We start from the raw sequence: 26,210 nt of genomic DNA on the forward strand, positions 1-26,210 counted from the left end.
AACATAGCAATAACTGTAAGCGGTTTGAGGGTTAGATGACATACAATAAAAGCACTAGTTCAGCATGTTCATTTTCTCTCAGATACCGAGTTCTTCTTTCCATTACATTCTGAGGAATGTACTTTTCAACTACATGTCTGTCTGCAGATCAGCATCACTTCTATGCTTCAAGCACTAATAATTTAAAGCCTTACATCTTTGATATTGCTTCCCTGCTAAGTTTCTTCCCTTTCAATTATAATATTGACTTTTCTTTATAGTTGCTTGCAATACTTCATGTTATGTTATTGCCATGAGTGTTCATTCCTAAAAAGATAAAAGGAACAGCGCAAAGCACTTTTCAAACTTTATATAGGTGATTGCAAGCCTCTGAAATAGTGATTTTTTTTCTCTTTATTTTATTGAAAATAAAGAAGGCAAAAGGTGATCTATCTTCCTCTCCTAGCTCCCAATTTTACTGTGTATTGTTTATTTGTATATGCAAAATGTGAAATTCTGTGTATTTGATAAGTAGTCATCTTCTTCACCTGCTAGTTATCTGCAAAGTAGATCATAGCAAGTGCAGCTGGTGACTATGAATGATGAGCAGGTGCTTAAGACAAGCCATTGCCAATATTGCAAAGCATAGCTACTTTGAGACTTTTTTTTTTCTTGTTCTTTATTAACATTTCTAATGAACTAGCTCAGTGCTAATGTCTGTTTTTATAGTACCTCCCTCCCTCATTTACTTCCCCAAAAATATGTTAGCTCCCCTGCACTTGTGAACCAAAGGTTAATGGATGGCAGGTCAAAATGGAGATAGCAGGTGATGTACAAGTAAAGACTCCTGCAATACTATCAAGAAATTGAAACGTGAGATGATTACTCTAAATTTAATCTTTTATTTTATGTCTCCAGACATCATCAGGAATTCATTACCCATCAAGCAGACCTAATTTCAAGCACAGTGGAATACCAACCAGAAAGAATTTGGCATTGATGTTTCTCTTCAATTTTGATACACCTGCTCTGAAGATATCAAGGGATACACATTAATCTGCTTTTGCACAGAACCAGATGTTACCTTTTGTAGCAAGTCATTAAATTTCAAAGTGGGTATTTCAAATGTAAAATTATTTCATCTTTTGACTTGTTTCATTCTTAGTCTTTATAGGGGTGCTCTTGTTATATTTTCTTGTTTCAACCTCACCTTTTTAAAATAACTATTTTTTAATTTTTTTTTTCTCTGTTTGATTTCATTCATAAATATATTTACCAGCACATATGAAGAGACAGATTTCTGGACTGAGCTAGATTGTAGTTTTGCATTTTTTCTTGCCTAAAGAGTGATCCATAACAGGGCAATGTGTTTTTTTCCTAGAAGCACAAAATGTGCCTCATGTCATGTCATCTCCACAGCTGTAGAAAGAAAAACAGTTACCTAGTTTCAGCCATAGCTAGAGGAGATACTCCCTTCCAATCCTTCCCTCCTTTTCTGACCTTTTTTTGACGCAAAGGTATAGAAGTGATATTTTTTTTCTTTGAGAAAAAAACAATGGATAAAATTATTTTGCCTACTCTGTTTTTTGTGTCTGATTAATTCATGTTTGAACACTACAAACCTGTTATTTATTACAGTTTGTTTCCCTTTGTAGAGAGGATGCACATACACTATCTCTCTTAATGTGATGATGGCCTATCTTAATTTGTACAGCTATGAAGATCACAGAACACTTCATGCACTAGGCTATCTACAAAAGACATAAAATAGCATTGGTATGCTAGCATTCATATTATAAATATTTACATTAACATTTTTTATTTGATCCGTTAACCCTAGAACCTCTAGAACACTCCTTTTGGTGAGTATATTATATCTTTATCCCTTTTTCCCTTACAAAGTTTGAAATTTTGAAAGGATGTTTTAAAATCTTTCCATTCATGGGTTTATGAATGTTTACTCTGTAGCAGGGGTAGCTATAGACTTGTAAACCAGGATACATGGAGTGTAGAACAAAGAGCAAGTATCTAATATTAGAAATATACTGTATGTGGTAACTTAATCTATAATGTGGACCTGTAGACTAGTGAAGATAAAAGAAGGTGTAAAATTGTGTTAGAAACCACACACAAATAGTCCCAAGTGGATCCTGGACTGAGAAATAAGAAAATGCAGCTATCAAGATAACACTTATGGTGAAAAATTTGGGTTGCTAACAACTTGCTGTAAATCTCATCCTTTCTTCTTTAGGACTACTGGTATTGCTGGTCTGGGCAGTCAGCATAACAAGAATTGGGATACACTAGGAGATTTTTGTGTAATATTTTTAAATTGTATAATTAATACATTTTGTTTGGCATTCACTGGGTATTTTGGATTGTGAATGTCAGCATCACTGTATCAGAATACTTGTAATAAGTGGTGTAGACTGTTAACATTTTATTAGTTTGGCAATGTGTTCTTGACTTCCTGTAAAAGGTGTGTTTCTCTTTTTCCCTGTTGTGAAATGTGAAGTGTAACATAGTCAGCAGATTCTAGGATGGATGCAGCCTTCCAGAGCACTTTATTCAGACTGTACCCTAATTCCTCAGTGGTCATCTGACTAGTTGTTCCTAGTTGAGAAACATGGCTTTATTATGTGTGCAACTCTGAGTAATGGGAACTTGTAAACTACTTAAGCATGGAGGATGTGACACCTATCATTTGTGCCTACTACACATATGCAGTTGGTTCATAGACCGTGTATTCTACCCTGCCCTAAATGTTGGGTTGCTTTGATTTGGAGGTCAGTTGGATAGCTTGTTTGCTGCTTGTCATCTACAGCCACTGAAAGTGCTGGGAGCAATATGGCAGTGTGTAAGCATGGAGATCGTCACCAGAGTCTAAACATCACGAGGATACCTTTTTCCATATCTCACAATTTTTGTAAATGTAGCCTTGAATTTTCTGAGAACTGTATAACAAATTTTATCATGATAAATTGGAAAGGCCATATAAAGATTGCAATATCAGCTAGTACTCTGCCAAGACAAGCAGAGTTTGCATCTTATTGCCTACCACAGAGTCTGCCTTTCTATTGCCTATTTAATGAACTACAAAACTATCTTTCATTTGTGCTTGGTATTTATCTTGGCAAAAAGTTTCTCAATGGTTGTGTTAATAGAATTAAGGCACAGCAGTAAAAGACAGTAGAATTCCAGAAATAGAATTAACAATCTGTTTTACTTTCACCAGATGACTAGTGAGTGAACACATATGTCACTGAAACAGATGTGACAGCTAAGAGACAAATGAACTGCAGTGGACATGAATACCTGCTCTGAACACTGAAAGTAAGTACACCTGTGCTTCTCAAGAAGCAGTCTATACAATATCTACCATTAAAACCTGAGCTAGATTACTTAGTATGTGTTTTTAATAATTAAATAACACGATTTTACAGATAGCATCTAAATAATTCATATGAAATACAAATCTTGACTTAACGTTTAGGTTTTTTAGTTTATAACATACACTTCTGGTTAGAAGTAAAAATCCATAGAGGCACAATCAAACAGAAAAACTACAATGCACCATAATGCACACATTGGACATGAAACAAATGGTCTGCAGTCAAGCAGAAAAAAAACTCGTATAAGGTAAAAACCCAGGACAGCAAATTACAAATAACACGTAAGTTGAGAACTACTTTTCAGAACTATTTTTGAAAATCCTTTTTATTTGTTTGCTTAATTTATTGAGTGTCCTTTATTCTGTGCTACGAGCACTGCTCTTTGATAATATGGTTTTATTGCCCTTGCAGAAGCTAAGCAGCAAAAACTGCCTGTTCTTTTTCTCTGAGGTGAATAGATTAATGTGAACGTGTCTTACCTATTTCTATTTGTTCAGTAGGAACATGGTACAAAGGAAGCGTGAGTTAAGAACTATTTCCTAAAAATCTTTTTTTTTTTTTTTTTTTTTGGGGTGGTTTAAAAAGGCTTTCCTATGTGTACTAAATCTAATTCTGTATTACCATTGGAATGTCTTAGAGACTGGAGAACAGCAGCTAACAGCAGTCTGGGGCCTCACTCTAATAGGTTCGGTCAGTCAGATGAAAGCCTTCCATTATAAGCCTCTCCTGAAAGTGATGTTATATGAAAGATACTAAAGCTCTTGCACTTCTTCATCTGTGATAGCAAATGTATTATGTGTCTCCATGAGTTATACACAAAAAGAGTTAGATACTGTTTGTAAAACAAGCACGCCTGCTGGGTTTAATCACCACAAGCAAAAGACACTTTAAACCTGCTACTAACAGCACTTTGGCATATTTCATTAGTGAGTATATAAAAGCCTCTTTGATTTTTCAAAATATATTGGAGATGTTTTTTTTTTTAAGTGCTGGTACAAAAATATTCCAACTGGTCTTCATTATTGATACTACTTTTATGCTGTGCAGTTTCTCTTTTAACAGTTAAAAAAATGAACTCAGGCAGTGAACTTGTATGATTAGTCACTGGCCTTTCCTCTCTGGGGCTATAGTCAAACATGCCTTTTTCGCAGGAGAATCTTATTCTCTTAAGATCAGGTGTCTGTAAGACTACAGTGTAATAATTTGTGTTGACCATGACTTCTAGTCATCAATAGTAATAATAATGATTAAAAAATGAACATTTTATTTTAGTTTATTTTATATTTTATTTTAGTTTATTTTATATTTTATTTTATTTTATTTTATTTTATTTTTTATTCTCTTATTTAATTAGAGGATAAAACTTTCTGCTCATTCAGAAATGGCAGGGAAGGAGACTGGTGTGGCTGAACAGGGAACTTTTTGCTGAGTCTCTGGCAGTAAAAGGGTGTTTATGCCCAGTGGAAGAAGGGACAGGCAACTTAGGGAGAGCACAAGGAAGTTGCCAGCATATGCAGAGAAAAAATCAGGAAGGCTAAAGCCCAGCATGAGCTCAACCTGGCCATTATGGTCAAGGATAACAAAAAATGATTTTACAAATATATTAATGGCATGAGGAGGTCCAAGGAGAATCTCCATCCTTTACCTGAATTCAGGGGAGAACATGACTAAAGAAGGTAAGGAAAAGGCTGAGTTTCTTAATGCCTTCTTTACATCTGTATTTACTAGTCAAACCACTTATCCTCAGAGTACTTAGCCCCCTGACCTGGAAGTCTGGGATGGTGAGCAGAAGAAATCCCCCACAGTTCAGGTGAAAACAGTTTGAGACCTGCTGCTCCACCTGGACTGTCACCAGTCCATGGGGCCAGATGGAATCCACTGAAGGGTGATGAGGGAGTTTGTGGATGTGATTGCTGAGCTGCTTTTCATCGTCTATCAGCGGTCATGGTCACCTGGATAGGTCTTGTATGACTGGAGACTTGCTAATGTGACGCCCATCTATAAGAAGGGTCGTAAGGAGGAAATGAGGAACTACAGGCCTGTCAACGTAACCTCAGTGCCAAGAAAGGTGATGGAACAGGTCATCTTGAATGTAATCACACAGTATGTGCAGGACAACCTGGGGATCAGACCCAGTCAGCATGGATTCATGAACATGAACTGGCAGTGTGCCCATGTGGCCAAGAAGGCCAACGTCATCCTGGCTTGTACCAGGAATAGTGTAGCTAGCAGGACTAGGGAGGTGATTTTTCCGCTGTACTCAGCTCTGGTGAGGCCTCACCTCAAGTACTGTAATCAGTTTTGGGCCCCTCAGTACAAGACGAACATTGAGGCCCTGGAATGTGTCCAGAGAAGGGCTACGAAACTGGTGAAGGGTCTGGAAGACAAGTCCTCTGAGGAGTGGCTGAGGGAACTGGGGTTGTTTAGTCTGGAGAAGAGGAAGCTCAGGGGAGACCTTATTACTCTCTACAGCTAGCTGAAAGGAAGGTGTGCGGAGCTGGGGGTCAGCCTCTTCTCACAGGTAACTAGTGATAGGACTAGGCCTCAAGTTGTGCCAGGGGAGGTTTAGGTTAGAAATTAGGAGGCATTTCTTCTCAGAAAGAGTAGTATAGACAAACTATTACAAAAGCTATAAATGATGCTTGAGCTCTTTCTGATATGGGGAATAAGCATTAAAACTAAGCTGTAAATTAATTTTACTTCATTTAGATTTGCAAATAATGAGTTCTTTTTCTCTCACAAATATGTGCCCACATGCTTGATTGATTTCAGTGGAAATATGCACTGTATGCTCTTTTAAGAATCTCACTCAATATATCAGAATTAGCTTCCAGCTATTTTTTTCCATGCTATGAATATTTTTTGAGCTGAAACCTGGTGAAAAGTCCTCTTCAGAGATAGAATCTATTAGTGGTTTTAATAGAGCTGCAGTGATATAAGTAAAAGGTTAATTACCTCATGTTATGTTCTTTACAACTGTGTATATTATTTTAATACATGTCATATAATTTAGATTCAGACAGCATTAGTCCCTAAAACTCATGTAGGAAAACTTACACATATTATATATGCTACAGTTAATTGTAAAGAACTGATCAATTGACATCTATTGCTTTATGTTAATTTTCAGTTCTGACAATCTGATCAATAAGACGCCAAAGAAATTCTGTTAAAAAAATAAAACAAAACAAAACATCTGGCACTTCATATATAGCTTAATCATCCTAACAGCTGAAGGCTGAAGTCTACAATCTTCATTTATTCCATTTCGTTACCCTGATCATGGCAGTAGTCCAAAAAACCAACCAAACAGAAAAAGTCTAAACACCTCCAAAGCATAAAAATGATTATACTGTGTTTTACTAAAGGTCTAAGTCTGTATTCTGTCCTAGACAATGGCAAGACAGATACCAAAGAATTTCAGCTGTCCATTATCCTTAGAAACTTGGGTATGGAACAGTCCTAATTATGCTAGGCCTGTACGTTTTGTTTTGTTTTCTACAGTACCAAAAAAGAACATGTATTTTTTGAGTGTCTAGGAAGCCCATGCAGTCCACATACACTACACACTAGCTCTTTTAAAAAGGAAGCATAGCTGACTGTCTTGTCCTATTTTAACTGCCTGACTGTAATAGTGCCGCCAGAGAACTGCATACTTGTACAAGGGTACAGGGAGTTAGTGATCTTCAAACCAGATTCCCTACCATGTATACTTTGAGCACTTTGAACAGCCTGCAACTGTTAACACACCAGCTATGCCAGTGTCCATGATTACTCAGGCATGTACCTCTCTAGCATGAATTTGTGCAACTGCTCTCTATATGTGTTTGTCTAGTCTATTTAAAATTGTATATGTATGAGCCAGCAATGTGCCCTTGCTCCAAAGAAGGCTAAAGGTATCCTGGGCTCCATTAGGCAAAGTATCACCAGAAGGTCAAGGGAGGTGATCTTTCCCCTATGCTCATCACTAATGAGCCCAAAACTGGAGTAATGTGTTCTGTTCTGGTCTCCCTGGTACAAGAGAGACTTAGCCGTTCACTGGACTTTCTCCAGTATGTCCATGAAGATAATGGAGGGCACCTCTCCAGTTAGAAAAGGCTGAGAGAGCTGGGATTGTTCAGCCTAGAGAAGTCTCAAGGGGAATCTCATTAATGTATGTAAGTATTTAAAGGGAGGATGAAAGGAAGATGAAAGCAGGCTCTTCTCAGTGGTTCCCATTAACAAGACAAGAGGCAATGGGCACAAGCTGGAAATCAGGAAACACTTCTTTACTGTGTGGCTGAATGAGCACTGGCACAGGTTGCCCAGAGCGGTTTTGGAATCTCCCTCCTTGGTGGTGTTAAAAGCTGCCTGGACATGGCCCCGGGGTAACCTGTTCTAGGTGTTCCTGCTTGAGCAGGGAAGTTGGACCACATGATCTCCAGAGGTCCCTTCCATACTCAACCAATCTATGATTCACATACATTGACAATAAGAGTTGCCCATAGGCAAATCAAGAATGTCATGATATAAAGAACAGTTTAACCAACAAACGACAACAGTCAGTAACAAAAACAAAGTGTTGTAAATTAGTTCATAAGGGACCAGGTCCATTTTAATTTAATAAATGTACCAAAATTTTCAGTTATCAACTTTATTCTTAGGGTGGAACAAGAACATTACATATTTAGCTTATTCTGCTAGGCTTGGACCACAGTGCTATACTGATGATTGTTAAACACGATGTTAAACATGATGTAAACATTGCTAGCACAATAACCTATTTATTCAATACTGATTAAAAAAAAAATGAAATAATCTTTTTAGCAGAGAATCTATATAATTTCAGTGATATTACACATGCCTTATACCTTGAAATTCAAGACTCTGCATTACTATAAAGATGTTGATAAAAGAAAAACAAATACTTAGGGAAGCTGGAAACAATAGCAGAAAGGGTACAAGGTTTACCATTGGCAGATTCTTGGCAAAAGAGTGGTACGATAGCAACTCATAAAAAACATTTTTCCATGACTGAACTTAACTTTTCCTAATTTTGGCATGTAATGTAGACTTACAGAACTTTAATAAAATGTCTTGTGTTGGCCTACAGAGACCTTCAAAAAAAAAAAAAAAAAAGAAGTTGCCAGCCTTGTTTTTTTTTTTTTTTTCCTTGCTAATATATTGCCAGTATTGACAACATTCCTTAAAGACTGAATTTGGTGAAGAATCAATCAATAAATGAGCTATTGCATTCTGTTGCTCTTAAAAGAAGAACTGAATCCTTTCTTTTTTTCCTTTCTGTGTCTTGAAAAAGAATTATTAGTCATACATGCAAAAAAAAAAAAAGTCCATGTGTAATGAAATCATCTGAAGATAGAGCTACTCTTTCATGTATCACTTGACAAGAAAGTGAATTCGGTTAGGACTAAAGATGCAAATAACTGCCAATAGATTGTTCATATTTATCAGCCTTATTAATTAAAAGGATAGAAGATATGCTTATTTAATATGATGTGTTGAATATCTTACATCTTTAGGCTTTCCTGGATAAATACCCATTTGATTTGATTTAAAACCTCTTCTTAAAATAGCCACTCTTAGCTAAAAGGTTTCATTGCTAAAGATGCTGTTATATCCTTCCGTAAAGTGGTCCAAGTTTAGTTTTTCAATAAACTCATCTTTAAGATGAATTTGCTGAATTTTATCTTCTAGCTACTGGATTTCATTACACTTTTATCACTAATAAAATAAAATTCAAATTTAATTTATCCATCTACATTGTTTAATCTACCTTTCAAATATCACTTTGTTAAGTAGAACAATTCCTTGAGCACAACCTCTAAATACTTTTTGTGATTCTTTTATATACAATGCATTGACTTTATTCTTGAATTGGCAACATCAGAAACAGTCATAAATTTACCGTGGCAGTGTCACTACCACTCAAAAAAAGACACAGCTTAACTTAGTTTGGTTTGAGAGCCCATTTAGTTCTTATCTTAACAATATGACTTTATATTTATATTAAATACAAACTGTTTTTCTATAGATAATTTAGTAATATATTCAATTCCACAGTTAAATTTACCCTTCTTGATTATTAAACAAATATATATTAATGTAAGAATGTGTTCTTAATGTCTTTTTTTTTTTTTACTATTCCATGTTTTCCCATATAATATTAAAAAATAGTGAATGGATACATAAGAGAAAAATTCAAATTTTGATAAATGCATGTTAATTAAACATATGTAAATCTATTTAATACATATGTTGATTTTGCGTCACGTATTTTACACCCAATTTTCCACATGACCATTGGCCACCAAAAGTATGATATCATTAACATAAAAATACAAAACAAAAATGTAAATGCAATTTTAAAAGGTCCATCTTCTATCCTTCATACAGCTATTATGTTCTCTTTTTTTAATTCTGACTAAATAAATCATTGCTAAGTTTTTTCTATTTTTTCTACAAATGATAGCCATACAGAATCACAGAATGGTTAACTTCTCTTCCCACTTCTCTTACTGGGTGGGTGGAATTAATGAACACCAGGAGCATGATGACTGAAAGAAGATAAGTAGTTAAGAAAGACAGATCACATGACACAAGAAATCTTAACATTCAGCACTAGCTGAAAAGAATAAAACATAGTTTATAATCCCCTTTACCCCCCGTGTTGTTTTTTTTATTTTTTTATATTTTCCCCAACATATTAGTGCATCTATTTCGATACTGTTCTGGCTGTCAAAAGAAAAAAAAAAAAAGAAAGATCTGTCTGGGATCAAAACTCAAAAGCACGATGTACCAGCACTTCAGAGATCAGAGCCACAGTCAGTGGGATTTTGCTACCAGCTATTAGGGATGGTAAAATGGAGAGAAGCAAAGGAGTGAAAGCTGATCTTTCTCACACTGAAATCAATAAGAGATTTGCCACTGACTTCAAAAGAAACAGCAGCAGGGCAAAACACACAGCCATGGAGAAAACACTCAGAAGAGTATCTAGAAAGAAGACGAAAGAAAAGAAAAAAGCAAGATATTTAAGGAGAGAGAAAAACGGTTTGAGAAATGGTAAAAATGCAAAAGGTTAGAAAACAGAAAAATATCTTGAATTAGAAAAGCTTTTACAGATTCATAAAGTACCTTCTTATCCTGTTTTAAATGCTATTTTCATCTCAAAAACAAAAAAAGAAAAAAATTCTTAAATTTGTTCTCGTATTAGCAAACCATTTCTTCAGTAAATTTATTTTGACTACGTACATTGTCTGGGGTTTAGGCAAGCTGTTCCATAGACTTAAAGATTACTTCACTTCCTCCATAGCAGCCCGATGAGCTTTTTTTTTTTAAATAATTCATAGAAGAGAGTGAAAAGCGAGCTACATTAATTCTACCTAGAAAATCCTAAAAGCAGCACCAAAAAGCCCATTTCTTATGAAGCCAAATATCAAGTGAGCTTATCCATGCATACACGCATATGAATTATATGAATGTTTGTGTATTTGCTCATGATTTTATTAAATTTAAATTACAGATAAATAGAAGAGTGAGTTCATTGTACATGTGCTGAGGTCAGGCTGCAACCATACTTTGATGCCAAGAGAACCTGTAGATATTTTAACAGATCTTGAGCTGTCACTCCGGTGCTTTCAGGTGGAGGTTTTGTAGTAGGTTTGTATGACGTTACTTGGTATTCCATGTATCCTTTTCCTTAGTCTTCTTTACATGTCTTTTTCTATGTGACCTGTCCTATAAATTAATAGGGAAAAAAAGTAAAAGAGAAATCAGACTCTGGATCTTCTCTGGAGAATTATTTTCACACAGTTTTAATGTTCTAACTGTTAAGATTCAAATCTGAGTATATTATTTGATTTCTCTGTATATTCAGTGGAGAAGGAAAGTTTACCCCCACAGACAGATTTGATGCATCTATTTGAGGTTTGTGGCATTCTTTTCCCTAGGTGTTTTTCATTCTTTTAGGAAGTCTTCTTCCTCATTGATAATCTAGATATCTTTGTTGACTTATTTACAATGAAGGAATGACTTTTAAGCTTACAGTTAAATAACTGGCTCCTTTATTCATGATATTTATCAATGATGATTACTTATTAAAATTATATATAACTCTACAAATTCCATTTAAAGATTCCACCACTACCAGTTAAGAAAATATTTCAAATGAGCAAATTCATATATATTGATATGTGTTTAAAAATCCACTTATTTATTCCTCCAATTGGCAGGAATAATCATATAATATAAGAAATAAAATACATAAAAATAACACATTAAAGTATTTATAAATGCAGAAAGCTATTTATTATTCACAAGTAGGTTACATTACTAAATGAAAATAGGATTAATAAATATGCACATTAATATGAGTTTCAGTTCTTGAACAGCAATTGAATGTTGTTTCTGATTCTATGAGTCCTTGTATATCACCTAAGCAACCTGAGAATTCAATAACGATAGTATTCCATTAAAATAAGTGGATGTGTGGTTTTGTTTGTGTGTGTGTATTTTTTTCTTTCCTTTGTGCATTATTTATATCTGAAAAGTAAGATAAGTTGGCTCTGAAGAAACTCATCATAAACTGTCAACGCACCAGGTAACAAATCAATGGTTGTTTAAATTACTGTGTTTTCCAGAGAAAAATATATTTCAGTTTGGGGCCCTAAATTCATTATGCCTCAGTGCATACTGAGTGAAAAACACTATCTTTGTCATTAATGTGTTTATAAAAGGCTCTTGTTTTCGACACCAGAGTCTGTTGCTTCCTTGCTATTTTATGTTTTCTTTGATGTATTGTCTGACAGTAAAAGCTAATGCACTCAGCAGCTCTCAAAGACTTTGAATTGATTTTAAAATTTAAGTAAATTTTTAAACAGGAGCAAGCTTAACTACATTATTAATTATTATGAATTATTGCAATATCTTAGTGAGAAATTTAGATTAGTTCAATAAAAAGTAAATTTACACTTTGTGATGCCCAAGAATGGATTTTAATGATTTAGTTTTTCCACAGTAGTGATATTTCTGTGAACTTTTCAAATCTTGCTGAGTTTTTGGGTTTCTTTTATTTTTATTCTGTGAAGATTTTTTCAGAAAGGACAAAAAGGAGAAGAATATTAAACAATTTCTAAGCCAAACATTAAACAAACAAGCAAACAAACTCAACTGCATTTCCCAACATATTTTAGAGCATCATAAACCTATTTTATTGTTCCTGTCTAACAGTATGACAAAGAAGTATCATGAGAGAAGTTTGTCGTCCACAGAAATTATATCACCAGAAATCATGTGCTATCTCTTAAAGAATACCAACGTGGCTTTAAAATCACAACTAATTATGAATCATTATGTGGTTACTAATAGAAATAAAATTCTGATTTTTTTTTTTTTCCAGATGTCAGGGTGTTACTGTTTTGTACTTATCTGTACATGGCTCCCTAATCACAATGGGAATAAATGTAAAGTTTTTATGACAATATTCAGGTAACCAAAGCCCTTTAAGAGCAGAGATAGTCTCCTCTATATTGCAATAAATAGAGTAATTATGATTGTTCTGTTTCCTTAAAGTACTGAAGAGCAGGTACTATTTCTTTTAAAGCAGGACAACTCCTTTCCAAGTACCTCTGGTAGTGCGTTCCAAGTATCTACCTATATTTTGAAGATATATTTCATACTTGACTTCTTTAAAAGCTCTTTTTATAACTTTTTTTTTTTCCCCACTTAGGTTCCTCGAGAATTCATCTTTGGTATGTATTTTTCAGGATAGAGCAGAACATGTAACAAGACCCACGTAAAACAAACATAGACAGCTGAGACTCCTCCCTCCTCTCTGGCTGGTAGGGAAAGAAGTTCACTAGTGAAGACGCACACAGGACTCTAGGTTTATGAGTACACACATATATTCACAGACATTTTGAGCACCCGGCATGACCCTTCTGTCTGTCCAGCACCCCTGCCTGATTCCCAGGTCACCTACTTGCTGGCTAGTCCAGCCTAAAGTTGTTTGCTAATGCACACACTCACACACTTGTTCCTCAGGAACACCACATTCGCAAGACTCCCTGGCTGTACCAGCATGGACCCACCGTCTGCCTGATACCCTGGCATAGATCCAAGGCCCTGCTACTCACCAGCTAGTCCAGCTTACAGTTTGCTAACACATACACCAACACCCCATGCACGCTATGCTGTGTACCATAAATACTCAACTCACCCCCCCTCTCCCCCCAGCAGCTGGCACCAGGCAAGTGGCTGTGGGACACGTGGCCATGTTCCAGCTGTCAGTGTGGAGGCCTGCACTTGCCTCACTCATGCTGCCCCACGCCCCCCCCTACCCCTCCAAATAGCTAGTCTGGGAACACACACTGCTCCAGCCCCACTGGCTGGGAGCAGAAGACCCCCATTTCCTGCAGTAGCTGATACCAGGACCCCACTTGCTCCATTAGCTAGCACCACAGGCTGGGGGCACCTACACCTCCAGTCTGAATCCAGTAGTTGGTACCCAGCCTACTAACACTGTACCCCCCCCACATGCCCCCCCACCCCAGCCAGCACTCTGGGCTCAGAGTCCATGGGGCCTTCCGTAGGTATAAAGAAAGAGGACCCTACAATTACTGAAGCTAGGACCATCACACCAGTAGCTGACACCGCAGGCCTAGGGCACCTATACCACCAGTCTGACTCCATAACTGGCACCCAGTTCACTCACACCAGCACCCCCCCCCCCCCCCCCCGCCAAGCATTAGGCAGTTTGGACTCAAATTCTGTGGGACCCCTTTTGGATACAGAGCTATGGCCCCTCCAACTACTGGTGCTAGGACCCTCACTCACTCCAGTAGCTGGCACCATAGTCCATGAGCACTTACAGCCCAGGCCTGACTCCAGTAGCCAGCACTAAATTTACTCAAGACTGCCCCCACACAAGCTGACACTTACCCTTTCAAATGACATACACATAGCCACTCCAATTCTACCCCAATAGCTGGTTTGGGAACACATACCTCTCCAGAGCCAGTGGCTGGGAGTAGGGAACTCCACTTGGTCCAGTCCAGCTGGCATTGAGTCCCCCCTCCCCCCACACACACACTCCCAGTAGCTGACACCACAAGCCAGGGGCACCTACAACCCAGGTCTGACTCTAATAGCTGGCACCCAGTCCGGTCAGACCATTCCCCCCCAGCAGCTGGCACTCCAGGCTCAAAGTCTGTATGACCTTTTCACATCCAGAAAACTATGGCCCCTCAAACTACTGATACTAGGAACCAACTCACTCCAGTAGCTGGCACCACAGTCCATGGTCAGCTACACCCCTGCCCTGACTCCAGTAGCTGGCACTAATGCCACTTGCACATACACAGGTCCCACCAGCAACTGGTGCTGAGACTCCTGCACTCTCTCCTTTAGCACAACAGTCCAGCGTGCCATTTCCCAACCTGAGTTCACAAGCTGGCACTAAGGTTTTCTCAGCCACATCCAGGTTTTGCTACTCACTGGCACTTAATCCTCTCAGCCCACACACAAATGACAAAGAGAGTATAAATACACAGCGAGATGGTTAGGAAAAGGATTTAATGTGAGAAATGTATAAGAAGATAGGACAGACTGCGGTGATCAGGCATAGGGCTCAGCCAGACAATCATATTGACTGGTCCCCATTTTAAATGCTACTGGCCCTTTTCTACCCTTTTCTACCTATCCCCCCTTTTTGTTCCTCCTGCTCACCTTTTCCCCTGGACATCCCCCATGTTTTTGCAGAGCTCTGCAGTTTCTGCACCCTCCTAGTCTGTGCCCCCTTGATTCACAATCTTATCAGTTGCAAGGTTCATCCTTCTTAGAAGTGGTGCCTGTAGCTTGTTAGCCCACCAATTAGAGGTTTGTTTCTTGTGATTGTCTCCTACATTAGAAATCCTTGATCAGATAGACTTGCTGGCATAAACATTCCTACATCCTCATGTGATCTCATAAATTAGCATGACTGACTAGACTTGGTTCCTTCCCATCATTTCTTCCCTTCGTAATTATCCCTTATTGCCTTGGAAAAGGGCCCTTGACCAAGTACACACGCTCTTTCTACATATATTTGCAACTTCTTTCAATTTCTGCTCCTGACAACTGCAGGTAAGAATACCACCAGGTGAAGCAATGAGGCCCTCTGCATTCAGAGCACTTCCTAGTTGAGCCAAAAAGGGAAAACACATTAATCAAAGGTAAATGGAAAAAAGCATTGGACCTCAAGTCCCAGCAGGCATTGGGCAAGTAGATTTTCATTATGTCAGTCTCCATGTAGGGAGAGAGGATGAAATCAGGAAACCCAGGGTGAAAGGGATCAAGGAACCAAGTAGGGAAGAACAGTGATTGGACTGGCTAGTCAGAGAGCAGAAAAAAAGTTGTTCTCTTATTTGAGGACTCTTTGAACAGATCAACTACATAGTAACATATTTTAAACAAAAATCCTGCTGACTTATATGAAAAACATGGGTAGGTACAGAAATGATAGAAATGTAGTGGTAACTTACCTTTGCCATGTAACATAATGGGAATATTTTAGGTGTTTGAATCATTGAGGAGTATATATATATATATACCCTCAGGTTATATATATATGACCTCATTGTCAGGTTATGTGTTAAGAAAGGGCACAGACATTCAGCCAGCTGGAAGTACACATCCTCTGGCTTTTTCAGACCACCCTGTCACTTAGCAAACTCTCATAAGATGCTGGAGAAAATCAAAGTTTTCTTCAGCAGACTGTCAATGCAGGCAAAGATAGAGGAAACAAAGCTAAAAGGATCTGGAAGAGTGACTGAAAGTTGTCCTAGTGCTCTCAGTTAACGACTCATAAAAGCAAGAATAGCAGGATTCAACCTCCTGTTAAGGAAGTGGAGAAGAATAGTATATCTACAAGATTTCCCTCTCACCAAAGGGAGACTTTTGTAGCCATATCCTGCTGGAAAATCCATACAGTTAGAAACCTTATTTATTTATTTTTTTCTTCCTGCCATGAATTGTGACAATATTGTACATTGTAATGTCCAGTTCCATCTACTGCAAATGTGTTAGTTAAAACAGCACAGATCTTGCTGGAGGCTAATGACAGTTTCATGTTGAGATACGCATTAACTGAATTATTAGATTGTTTTCAGGCCCCATGCCTGAATGTTAAGTGCTAGTTTGCACATGTCTGTACGTATTAGAGAGGCTGGCAGATGCAGTCAAACAGATGTAAAACAGTTCAGAAAACTGCAGAATGCTGGTCTGCATGTGCATGGCCTGAACAATATCTAGAACTGCAATACATCTATAAAGAGTTATTTTCATAAAGAACCTATTTATTTTACAAACAAGGACTTTTCTCAGGATATATAAAAACATTGAGCAAGTACTGAGGACAGCATATAAGGCCCAAAGCAAGTAAGAAAGTGTGATTCTTAAGGGAAAAAAAAAAAAAAAGTGGCAATTTTGGGTAGACTATACAAGAAAAGAGTTCAACATGTAGAAGTGTAACTTCTGAGAATGTGGAATTTCCAGGCAAAATCCTGGTAGGGCAGTACTAGAAACAAGAAATGGGATAGAAGTAAGAGAAAAATGAAAGATGTTAAAAAATAATTTATTTGTACTGGAAGAAATGAATAATGTATTACTGATGTAGTGATGGCAGTAGTAACAAAAGTAACACTACACCTTCTTATAAATTTACTCTGTGGCTATAGGCACAAGACAGTAGAGATACAATTGTTAGCCAAAACTGAGAAATAGAAGGAGAGGTATACAATTGACTGAGCTGCAAATTTTTATGCTATAATGCAGATGGTATAAAAAATTCCTCATTAAGAAATGAGATGGTGGCTGGGGTATGTGATACTCGGATGAGGGTGGAAAGGCCTTGCAGAGAGATCTGGACAGATTGGAGAGCTGGGTGATCACCAACCACATGAAGTTTAACAAAAGCAAGTGCCGGGTCCTGCACCTGGGATGGGGCAACCCTGGCTACACGTACAGACTGGGCGACGAGACGCTGGACAGCAGCCCCGCAGAGAGGGATCTGGGGGTTGTGGTTGACAGCAAGTTGAATATGAGCCAGCAGTGTGCCCTGGCAGCCAGGAGGGCCAACCGTATCCTGGGATGCATCAAGCATGGCATTGCTAGTTGGTCAAGGGAAGTGATTGTCCCTCTCTACTCTGTGCTGGTGCAGCCTCACCTCGAGTACTGTGTGCAGTTCTGGGCACCACGGTACAAAAAGGACGTGAAACTGTTGGAGAGTGTCCAGAGGAGGGTGACGAAGATGGTGAAGGGCCTAGAGGGGAAGACATATGAGGAGCGGCGGAGGTCACTGGGCCTGTTCAGCCTGGAGAAGAGGAGGCTGAGGGGGGACCTCATCGCAGCCTACAACTTCCTCATGAGGGGGAGTGGAGAGGCAGGTGACCTATTCTCCGTTATCACCAGTGATAGGACCCGTGGGAACTGTGTCAAGCTGAGGCAGGGGAAGTTTAGGCTGGACATCAGGAAGAGGTTCTTCACCGAGAGGGTGGTTGCACACTGGAACAGGCTCCCCAGTGAAGTAGTCACTGCACCAAGCCTGTCTGAATTTAAGAAGCGATTGGACTGTGCACTTAGTCACATGGTCTAAACTTTTGGGCAGACCTGTGCTGTGCCAGGAGTTGGATTTGATGATCCTTATGGGTCCCTTCCAACTCGGGATATTCTATGATTCTATGATTCCTGCTGCAAGAAGGACCAGCAAGAGAAAAACAAAGCAAATCAGGAAAAAAAAAAAGAAAAAAAATGAGAAAAACAACAACAACAACAACAAAAAAACCAAGACCCAGAAGAGTAAAGGCAATTGAATGGTCCAATTAAAGAGTCATATTAATAATATGTGCTGATGGAACAAGTAATGGTTCAAGCTGAAGGATCTCAGGAATTGAAATAAAAGTAGTTGATCCAAGAGTTTCAAAGTAGCAGATAACACCAGGGAAAGAATAAAGTTGGAAAAATAAAGTAAACATCAGCAGTGGTGGAAAAGAAAAAACAAAACCACTTCAAACCTCAGTGTCTCAATTTGTGGATCCTTTATGGGACATTTTGTAAGTAATATACAGTGCTGTAAGCTGTGTCAGGTGAAAAACCGATATTCACTAACATCTGCCAGTTGGTGTGTGACTTTTATTAACCCTTAGAAAAGTCATTGTACAGGGTGGCAGGAGGGGGTAACCTTTTAATTCTACCAGATCTTCTTTGGAGCTGTCCTCAATAGTTTTAGATAAAACAAAGGCTGATTGCTGTTTTAGAGACATTCTAAATATCCTCTGTTTAAAATAAAATAAAATAAAATAGAATAGAATAGAATAAATATTTTCTGTTCTTATATGCTCTAAGAGAATAATTAATAATTTTATATTCTCTAAGAGAATATATAAAGAGAATATATAAAAATATTCTCTGTTTTTATTTGGTTTTACTGATAATTACATAACAAAATCACCCACTAGTTCTGTTTCATATCCACGCCAGAGAGAACTGTAATGGAATTCCAAAACCAAAAGCAGCACAGACTGGAATCACAGAATCATAGTATAATTTAGGTTGGAAAAGACTTCTATGATCATTAAGTCCAACCATTAACCATCACATCCAACCACTGAAAAAGAAAAACTGAAAATAATGTACTGTAAAACTAGTCTGAGGATGCTGGCAAACGTAAACTGCTGATGAGCAACTCATACAAGCTTAAAGAGTTTATGGTAGCTGATTAAAAAAATAAAAATAAAAATCACCAACATTTCTGAATACCAGGACAGTTAAAGATTGTACTGGATTGCACTGTAACACTGGACTGTCCCCAACATGAAAAAGGAGGGAGAACAGTCAGCATGGAGTCTCATCCTCCAGTTTTATGGAACATAAGGACATTTCAATGAAGTTAATATCTAGAGGGGAAACTCCACTTAGAAATGCATTTCTATTTGGAGCTGTGAGCTGAATTCTATTAGCTGAGGTGGAGCCATTGAAGATGGAAGACGTAAACCTGAAAAAAAAAAAAAAAAAAGAAAAAAAAATTAATACATGGGCATATTCCTTGAAAGTAGCACTGACTGGATGAACAGCCAAATGGAGACAAGAAAACCTTCAAACAAAAGGAATACCTGTACTGACTGGAAAAAAAAAAAAAAACAGGGCACTGAAGGAAGTCACAGCCTATTAGTTGTGACTGAGGACACGATGACCAATTTATTCAGGGAAAGGTGTTCACTGTGATGTCAATAATGGTTTTAGTTGTATTGGGATAAATGCCGTTTCCCTTCCTAGTAGTAGTTTTCCAAGGGAAAGAAGAAATTGGATCCTGAGTTAAAAGATAAGAAAAACTCCAACTACTGAATTTCAGTTACTCTATAAAATGTGTACTCTTTTTTTTTTCTTTTTTCTTTTTTCTTTTTTCTTTTTTTTTTTTTTTTCAGATGATTCAAGTACACTGTATTCTAAGAGGAATTTTAGTAATTTTACTTAAAATAAGGAGTCACTCTGGAAAGTTACAAAAATTTGAATAGTGCCATCTGTTATGAGAATTCCGTGGAACATCTAATTACAAGACTAGTTCCTAACAAACAGGCAGTGTTCTAGTGACAAATGTTAACTGGTGCTGTAGGGTATTTTCCCATGGTTTCAGAGCAAGAGGATATATATTTAACAAAATGGGGAATGTCACAAAGAGAAAGCATGAACCCATGTTAGAAGCTGATTACTATCCTGGAAAACAGAACTCTATATCACTGCTAAGTATTTCTTACATAGTGTTAAATAATTTAAATGAAACTGCTGTTATATATAAATATGTTCCTAATTTTAAGCACCTGAAGTGATATCTTTCAATCCAATTCAGATATGAGTTCATAGCTGAAATTGGAAGTATACTGTATATATACTGTCCTAAATTTGCTTCCAAAATAAATTTTCAAAGTATTAAACCAGTATGGCACTGATGCCTTTCATATCCTTTTATAGTATACTTATATACTATATATAGTAAAGTCCATTATTCTCTTAAAATGTTTTGATATGATACTATGCAGTAAATGAGACCTAGGATCACACACATGTTAAAATGAGGTTTTAGACAAATATCCATAGATCTGTACTACTATTGCGTATTCACTTTTTATCGCTGTACTGGGAGGGGGATGAAAATAACTTTCTTCATAGTAGCCCGTACGGTGCTGTGCTTTGGATTCATGAATAAAACAATGCTCATAACACACCGGTGTTTTAGCTATGGCTGAACTGTGTTTGCACAGTGCCAAGGCTTTCTCTTTTTCATGTTTTGCTTCCTCAGTGAGTAGGCTAGTGGACAGAAGTTGGGAGGGGACATAGATGGGACAGCTGACCTTAACTGGCCAAAGGAGGCCAGTTATGGCCTTAATTGGCCATACATAGCTACGGCATTCATCTTCCCAAAGAACCATTACATATACTGCTTTCCAGTAAGTGGCTGGACATCTACGTGCCAAAGGGGAAGTAGCAAATGAATTCCTTATTTTGTTTTGCTTGCACACACAGATTTTCCTTCACCTATTAAACTGTTTTTACCTTGATCCATGTGTCATTTTGCCTTCCTTCTATTTTCTCTCCATCCTGCAGGAGAGAAGAGTGAATGAGCAGCTGTATGGATGTTTATCTGCTGGCCAGGGTCGACCCTCCAAAATCACTCATTCTATACAACAAATGAAAAATTGTCATATGTGTTACTTTTAACAGGCACTTGTATAGTCAAATGTTATATTGTAATAAATGTTAATAAAGGTTAACAAAATAAAAAAGGTCAGTCCCCAACCTGTACTGGTGCATGGGGTTATTCCTCCTGAGGTGCAAGACCCTGCACTTGCTTTTGAACTTTTGAACTCCATGAGATTCCTCTCCACCCATATCTCAAGCCTGTCCTGGTCCCTCTGAATGTCAGCAAAGCTGTCTGGTGTATCAACTACTCCTCCAAGTTTTGTGTTATCAGCAAACTTGCTAAGGGTGCGCTGTGTTCCATTATCCAGACTGCTGATGAGTAAGTTGAACAAGACTGGAGCCAGTACTGACCCCTGTGGGACACCACCAGCTACAGGCCTTCAGCTAGACTCCCACTGCTGAGCACAACCCTCTGAGCTCTGCCATCCAGACAGTTCTCAATCCACCTCACTGTCCACTCATTTATCCCACACTTCCTGGTCTTGCCTATGAGGATATTATAGGAGACAGTATTGAAAGCCTTGCTAAAGTCAAGGTAGACAACATCCACTGGTCTCCTCTCATCTACCTAGCCAGTCATACCATCATAGAAGGCTACCAGATTAGTTGAGCATGATTTCCCCTTGGTGAATCCATGCTAACTACTCCTGATCTCCATGTGCTTGGAGATGACCTTCAGCACGAGCAATTCCATCATCTTTCCAGCATTGTATGTGAGGCTGACTGGCCTGTGGTTTCCTGGGTTCTCCTTCTTGTTCTCTTTGAGAACTGGAGTGACATTGCCTTTATTCCCAGTCCCCAAGCACCTTTCCTGTGACCTTTCAAAGATGAGTGGCCTAGCAGTAACATCCATCAGTGCTCATGGGTGCATCCTATCAGGGCTCATGTATTTGCAGGTGTCAAGTTTGAGTTAATAACCTGATCTAACCTGATCCTTCTCGACCAAGGAAAAGTCCTCCTTTCCCCAGACTTTCTTGTCTTTAGGGTCTGATAATCATAAGTCTTAGCAGTGAAGACTAAAGTAAAGTCATTCTTTGTAACACTCTGCCTTCTTTGTATCCTTCATCGCCATGGCACCTACCCCATTCAGCAGTGGGCCCACATTTTCCTTAGTCTTCCTTTTGCTACTGATTTATTTGAAGAAGCCCTTCTTGTTGCCCTTGACATCCCTTGCCAGATTTAATTCCAAATGGGTCGTGGCCTTCATTGTCATATCCCTGCATACTCTGACAATGTCCCTATATTCCTCCCAAGTGGCCTGTCCATTTTTCCACATGCTATATACAATCTTCTTCTGTATGAGTTTTGCCAGGAACTCATTGCTCATCCATGCAGTCTTCTTCTGCCCTCTTTGCTTGCCTTCTTACTCATAGGGATACATTGATCTTGAGTTTGTAGGAAGTGTTGCTTGAATACTGACCAGCTCTCTTGGACACCCCGTCCTTCTAGAGCTCTAACCCATGGGATTCTTAAAAGTAGGTCCCTGAAGAGGCCAAAATTTGCTCTTCTGAAGTCCAGGGTTGTGATCCTGCTTTTTGCCCTGCTTCCTCTTTGCAAGATCCTGGACTCCACCATCTCTAAAGCAAGCAAAGTACTTTCTCTGTTATGTTAATTCAATATAAAATAAAGAAGGAAAAGTTTCTCAAGAGAAATTTTGCATAGAGATAAAAAAATTACATGGTAGAAAAAAATTCTACAGTCATTTTTAGAGCTGAAAAGTCGTAGTGCTGAAAAGTCATAGTACCTGTGACATTTTGAAATGAGATAATGAAATCAACTCTCTTTCTGGCCAGGTTGTTCAGATTATATGGTTGCGATAGGTGATGTCCAAAGATTTTGAAGTTTCACTTTTGTTCAGATAGGAACTCTGAATAATCCTTCCAGTCACCAAAATGTGACAGTAAATAGTGCAAACATAGGCTTGTAGTATATGCATTGTATGTATATATTTCACTAACAAGCTGGGAATAGCTCAGACAGCCATTTTCACTGTAATTTCAATACTTAAGCTTACAGGGCATCAGAAAAAGATAGGCGGCTAAAAATAGTGATTACAATGACAAAAAATAAAATGTTACAGATGCTACATCTATTTCAGAGATTTTTATTTTTATTTTTTCAGATAATTTAGCTATTTCATAAAGGATTGTTGAAATTAATCACTACTTGAAATCTGTGAGATATGACTGGATTTCTGTGAACAGTTCTGTGCAGAATGTGAAAATAAAGGATCTAATGACCCCTTATGAAAAAAAAAAAAGGGGAAAATTATGAAACTTTTATCATATCAAATTAATTTTCAACAGTTTTTCTTTTGTCTTGATATGCCTTGTAAAAATGATTTTGATATAATCAGAATGTTTAAAAACTTATTTAAATATTTATTAATATAGTCCCCCAAACCAATAATGCAGAATTCTGAACAACAATTTTAAAGGAAAAATGATTTTGTTTTCAATATACTACTAAACACAGTGATAACTATGAATCATTTGACATATTTCACATTCAACATTCACAGTAAAGTGTAATAGTGAAGGGGAAAAAAGCATAGTTGACTAATGAAAAGCCATTGTGGCATTGTGGAATAAGGAATAATGAAGATTATATTTTAGTTCTAAACCAGAAATAAGAAAAATGAAAAAGCTTCACAAGAATAAATTATTTTTCAAAAAGAATTCTTCCTTTAGTAAGAAGCAATTTAAGGAATTACTTACTCTGAATGTAACTTTTGATTTAATAATAATAATAATTAAAAAGAGTCACCTCTATACTTTGAATTTTAAGACCATTGAATGACAAAGTTGGTTTAAATAAACCATAAGAGAGAAAAATCAACTTTTTTTTTTTTCTTTTCTTCTTAGCAGCCATGGAGATTAACAGAGCATCAAGAGGAAATCATCAACTGTTACATGTAAATGTATCACTACAGGTGATAGCAGAAAATATAGACCAGAATATATAAGAACCTTAACTGCAGTGGCCGATAAAACAAAATAAAACGAAACAAAAACAAAACAAAACAACAAAAAAAACCAGACTATATTTCTGAGAGCACTGTCCACACACTTCTTTACCTCCATCAGACTTGCTGCCATGGCAGTTCCCTGGGGAGCTTATTCCAGTGCCCAGCTACCCTTTTGGTGAAGAACCTTTTCCTACTAACCAACCTGAACTTCACACATTGCAGCTTCCTGCCATTCCTTCAAGTCCTATTGCTCGGAGAATATCTATTGTTTTCACTAAATGCTTTACACCCAACTAATGTAGTGGGCACAAATCTAGATATTTCAGGGAATTATTGGTTTTGATAAATAACCTTTATCATCTGACATTGGTAGAAAGTAGTTTAAAATATTTTTAAAATGTTATTTATGTTAAGCTGCTAAAGGAAGACAAGCATTTTTAAGTTTACCAGTTTGAAATTATTCTATTCTTATGCAGAGGCATATCATGTGTAATACATAAATACAAAATGAAAGGGTGATCTTGATTCTGAATGATCACTAAACAATTCAGTGAAAAAAATTGCTGGAACAGAATAAGCTTTGAAAGAGGGAATAATGAAGATTTCATTTCATGTCCTCTTTTTTTTTTTTTTTTTTTTTTGTACAGGTAGCTATGCATAATTTGAGATCTTAAATGTTTTGGTACTCTGTAAGAAGTCATTTGTGTAACAAATTATTATCCTTCCTACACTGAAATCTTCACAGGGTGGTTTAAATTTTCTCCTGGAACATTGCCATGTAAAGCTTGTGGTAAAGTCAAAGTACGTGGCATTTACAATTACATTATGTGAGGTAGGAATGAGGTAAGCCTGTACTATTTAAACAATGCTATACGTAGCTCCTATCCAATATAAGAAGTCATTTTCATCTGGTAGAGTAGTGCACTATAAAGAATGAGAAATAAGTGATCGTTAATGAATAGGAAAAAAATGAAAATATGTATGTTAGTGGAAAAAATAATCTGTTCTTTTCACCCATCAGATATTGTTATTCATCTTGAATAAAATGGAAAGAATATAGTCTAAGTGTCTGTATTTCAAAACTGTTAAGTAGAAAAACACAAATTACCTGAACAAGAAATTGTTTGAGACTGGGAAGATATTCTGGAAAAATGTTATTGAATCTTCACTCTTATTTTCACATGCTTTCTTTAGCATCTTAAGATACTGGACAAAGAAGTACTTTTGTATAAATCTTCCAGTATGTTTTTTCATTTACTCCGAACCATATCTGTGACAATGGAGTATATATCCCAGGATGACAACTTATCATTTATGTTAGATGTTAGTATAAATGGTCCTCCAAAGTTTTCATATCTTTTCTAAATGAATAACAGAAAAGAAAGAAAAGAAAGGGAGAAAGGAAGAAAAAGAAAAAGAAAAACTAAAAGAAAAAGAAAAAGAAAAAGAAAAAGAAAAAGAAAAAACAAGAAAAAGAAAAAGAAGAAGAGAAGAGAAGAGGAGAGAAGAGGAGAGGAGAGGAGAGGAGAGGAGAGGAGGGGGAGGGAGGGGAGGGGAGGGGGAGGGGGAGGGGAGGGGAGGACAGGAAAGGAAAGGAAAGGAAAGGAAAGGAAAGGAAAGGAAAGGAAAGGAAAGGAAAGGAAAGGAAAGGAAAGGAAAGGAAAGGAAAGGAAAGGAAAGGAAAGGAAAGGAAGGAAAGGAAAGAAAGGAAAGAAAGGAAAGGAAAGGAAAGGAAAGGAAAGGAAAGGAAAGGAAGAAGGAAAAGGAAAAGAAAAAGAAAAGAAAAAAGAAAAGAAAGAAAGAAAAGAAAAAGAAAGAAAAAGAAAAGAAAAGAAAAAAGAAAGAAAAGAAAAGAAAAGAAAAGAAAAGAAAAGAAAAGAAAGAAAAGAAAAGAAAAGAAAAGAAAAGAAAAGAAAAAAGAAAAGAAAAGAAAAGAAAAGAAAAGAAAAGAAAAAGAAAAAAAAGAAAAGAAAAGAAAAGAAAGAAAAGAAAGAAAAGAAAGAAAGAAAGAAAGAAAAAGAAAGAAAAGAAAAGAAAAGAAAAAGAAAAGAAAAGAAAGAAAGAAAGAAAGAAAGAAAGAAGAGGAAAGGAAAGGAAAGGAAAGAAAAGGAAAAGAAAAGAAAGAAAGAAAGGAAAGAAGAAAG

General features: G+C 37.2%; 1 long non-coding RNA gene across 1 annotated transcript; it reads left to right on the plus strand.

The window, feature by feature from the left end:
• Nucleotides 1-25,450, plus strand: LOC310898723. Its single transcript, XR_014583594.1, has 6 exons — nt 1-805; nt 898-1,091; nt 3,215-3,312; nt 11,245-11,294; nt 13,096-13,117; nt 25,088-25,450. It is a non-coding gene; the product is annotated as an uncharacterized lncRNA (long non-coding RNA).
• Nucleotides 25,451-26,210: the final 760 nt, after the last annotated feature.

The sequence above is a fragment of the Anser anser genome (assembly GCF_964211835.1).
Source record: "Anser anser genome assembly, chromosome: 4".
Taxonomy (NCBI): domain Eukaryota; kingdom Metazoa; phylum Chordata; class Aves; order Anseriformes; family Anatidae; genus Anser; species Anser anser.